Below are 3,971 nucleotides of genomic sequence, written 5' to 3'. Positions count from 1 at the left end.
AAACATGTTTTTAAAAAGCAAATAGTTCTAACAAAATAATCAGGATTTAAGAGCTGTGAGTGGAAGACCAAAACACCTGGGGACTTAAAAGTTAAGTTTGTAGAGGCACTCAGTGTTGTTCAGCAGTTCGAGTTCGCAAGTATTTACTGTTGTCAAGAGGTCGGAGAGACAAGCATCATGGAAACCAAATAGGGAAAAAGTAAAATCTTGTTTTGGCATCTTCATTGGTTGTCTCTGACCTGGAAGAAAGAGTTGCTGAGCTGTAAAGTAAGTCATCTTGTCACTGTTTGAATTAATTATGAGCCACCTACAGGGTTGCGATGAACAGACTAGCAACGCTTCACTGCTCCCAACACATGGAAAAGCCTTGAATTTATCAGAACTCTTGATGCTTGCAGAGAATCTCCTCACATATGGTACTCAGTGCTTCCCAGAGACAGGCAGAGTACAGTAATTTCTGCACAAACATGATGAGTGCAGAATTTAGACTAGGAAATCTCTGAGGGTGATGACCTGTGAATGATCTTCATTCCTGTTTTAATCACTGAAGATTTTCAACATCCCACACTTCCTCTTTTCTTTGCCAAGGCGCCTGACTGTTACTGATTTCAGGTTTCTCCTCCTAATCTTTTTCTCTATTGAACAACCCCAACCCCCCCCCCCCAAGACTCTTTCCTGAGGATAATGAACTTTCCTGCATCCCCAACCTTCCTTTCAGGACCTCGTCAAAGTTTTTCCATGCAGACGACAGGGGAAAGACAGGCTTCCCAAGGAACCGGAGTACTAGCCCAAAGCAGCATTTTGCAAGAGTAGATTTCTTTGACATTTGCTGTGTTATCATTAACATGTACATAAGTTTTGCATCCTACTTACTTCCAATTGTATCTGAGTTTATATGAATCCAAAATGTATGAAATTGTTTGCCAGCCATGGAATTTGATGCTATAGGAAGATAGGCCTTGATTAATTATGACTTTCAGTATTCCCATAAGTCTGGAAGCTATTCTTTTCCCCAGGCCCACAGTTTCCTGTGTATATAGAGATGTTGTAGAGGTGATATTCCCCAAACTCCTTAATTCTGCTTCCTGACCTTTACATTTTCATCATCCAATAAAAGTCTATCTTCATTTAAAACTGTTTTCCTTTTTTTTTTATGTTTATTTATTTTTGAGAGACAGAGAGAGAGACACAGAGTGTGAGCAGGGGAGGGCAGAGAGAGAGACACAGAATCAGAAGCAGGCTTCAGGTTCTCAGCTGTCAGCACAGAGCCTGATGCAGCTCAAATTGACGAACCACAAGATCATGACCTGATCCGATGTCGGACGCTTAACCGACTGAGCCACCCAGGCACCCCAAAACTGTTTTTCTTATATCATGCATTTAAGCTCACTTTTTTCAATGTAGACTCTCAGAACTGGTTCAATTTTTCTCTGTCATACTTCTACCACAATCCTAGGTGATTTCAGAGTTTACATAGACAAAAAAAATGACATCCTAATTCCAAATTCCCCAGACCTCTTTTACCTTACCCTTTCCTCTTCTGCACTGTAGCCTTTTTCTAAGGGACATGCCTTATCTCGCGGCCTGTGAGTTCGAGCCCTGCATCAGGCTCTGGGCTAACAGTTCAGAACCTAGAGCCTCCTTCAGACTCTGTGTCTCTCTGCCCCTCCCCTACTCATGCTCTGTCTTTCTCTCTCTCTCTCTCTCAAAAGTAAATTTTAAAAACATTAAAAAAATTAAGAGACATGCCTTGATGAGGCTACTCAAAATTTCAAAGTTCTACATTCCATACATAGTCAACAAATTCTTGGTTTTTCACCTCTTGTAGATTATCCTTTCCACCAAATATGCACAGGAATCAAAACAAACCCTCCAAGCCCTGGATTCCCTATTCTTTTTGGTTTGTTGGTTTCATCCTAATCCACCTTCCTTCCTCACTGACAAGGTTGTTCATCTGAAGTTTGCCATCACCAGCAACCTGCAAAAACCAAATCCTTGAGCAGTGAGTCACCCTTTTTTGGTTTCTGGATTTTGGAAGCTGGTAATACTAGATAAAAATCCCCTGGTTCTTTGATCTTGCACTGCTGAATTCATGGATTCCAACCTCGACTAAGATCTCTGCATCATTTCAGTACTCCTTCTTGTCCTGATTAGTTGCCTCCAACCTCAAAACCTATTCAGAACCTGCTCCCCTCAAACCTCCTCTTTCAGACTGGACTGTTTTATTCTCAGCAGATTTCTGCCTCTTACTTCATACTGCAGCAAGAAAACAAATGCTCTCTCCTTCCACTTCCTACATCCTTTCTCACAAAATGTATTATCCAGATTAACATGTGGCTAAAGATCATTTTTATTTAAAGTGAAAAACATAGTGCCCATATTTAAGTTATTTTCAGTTATTTGAGAGGCTCTAACCCATTTGATAGCTTAGAATATGAAAATAGACTAGGTCTGGTCTGAATAATTGTAAACAACAGGTGTTTTAGTCTATGTATTCCTGCCTCAATGAGGACTAGATGAAAAACTACCCAGTCTTCCATTTATTGCTTATAAACTCTATACATACTTTAAATTCTGGCATGGTACAATAAGATTTCTGAAATGGAAAACACAGAGACTGTGCCACTTTCAAGTTGAAAAAGACAGTGCATCTTTGATCACTGCAGTGGAGACAGAGCTGCTGAGACTTCATTCTTTACAATTCACCTCTCCGGAATCCTCACTTTCATCAAGGTGGCTCTTCACTAGTATTGTTTACAACTCGGGAGTACCATCATTGCTGCCTTGGAGGTCTGGGCTCTGCACCAGGAAACAACCCAAACCAACTTCTTGCAATATTTAAGATAAAATACTCAGCTAGACATTTAGAAACTACCCCCTTCAATAAAAGAACTCAGTGTCATTAATCTTCAAATACTTTATAACAAGCAGGAAAATTTGTGATAACTTAATGACTTACGTTTGTACTTCCAGATTGAGGAGGTACAAAGCTCATACAGATGGCTTTGCTTTTGAAAAGACTCGTTGAAAATTGCAAGTTTTCAGCTGAGCTTCCAGGTTACCAAGTCTCAATATTTTTTTCCTTTCTGAAATATGAAGTATAATGTTCTTACACAAGTAGAACAGAGTTCAAGACAGCAGTCTGTTCCATTTCATAATTTTGATTTTTTTCCAAAATTATATTTTCCCTCCATTTTCTGTCAGAATCAGTGCATTTACATTAACTAACTTGGATTACTTCAGGAGTGGATGAAATGCATTCGTGTTCGACTATTCTGGCAGCCAGCAAACACAACAGACTCCAACATGAGGCAAATCTTAGGTTTCCCTTCCATAAAAGCCAAGGATCTGTCTAAAAGATTGGCAGCCAGGATGAAAGTTTATGTGCAAGATTTACCCAAAATGTTGGTAAAATCCCTTAGATCTTGACATTTTTCTGTCTCCAACAGAAAACATTGCATTCTCAAGGATTACCTTCATCAAGCTCGGCCCTTTTTTCTTGTGGTCGGAATTTCTAGCTCCAAGGAGATTTTCAACAGCACAGACAGCTGGACCCATTCCAGACTGCCAAAGATCTATGCCCCCAGATCCTTCAAACTAGGTAGAAGATGCTGCATGTGGCTTAGAAATGGCTGAGCACAGAGGAACATGACAGACCCTGGGCCAGGTACCCAACAGTTTAGCAGTGCCCCTAACAGGCATCCAGCTCTCCATTCTCACTACCATCTCCTCTCAGCCTCAGAGCCCAGCGTCATGTCCTGCCCATGCCAAGCCACCTGCTGGCAGCCTCTCTTCCTGCAGACTCTGGCATTGCAGGTGCCCTAGCCCTCTGGAGCCATGCCATGCCACCGGCAAAGGCCGAAGCAAACCGCTTCTTGTCCATCATATATTTATTTTCCAAAGTTAAACATTGTCTTCTGAATTTTTCTTTTTTTAGAGGACCCTGTTTTTCTTTCATAGTCCCACTATCT

The 3,971-nt window shown here is 40.9% G+C and overlaps 1 pseudogene; it reads right to left on the bottom strand.

Moving 5' to 3' along the window:
• Positions 1–1,888: 1,888 nt before the first annotated feature.
• Positions 1,889–3,461, bottom strand: LOC144236598 (cyclin-G2 pseudogene; annotated as a pseudogene).
• Between the last annotated feature and the right edge of the window lie 510 nt (positions 3,462–3,971).

The sequence above is a fragment of the Crocuta crocuta genome, unplaced genomic scaffold (genome assembly GCF_008692635.1).
Source record: "Crocuta crocuta isolate KB4526 unplaced genomic scaffold, BGI_CrCroc_1.0 scaffold317, whole genome shotgun sequence".
Taxonomy (NCBI): Eukaryota; Metazoa; Chordata; class Mammalia; order Carnivora; family Hyaenidae; genus Crocuta; species Crocuta crocuta.
This window is presented reverse-complemented; position numbering and strand designations above follow the sequence as displayed.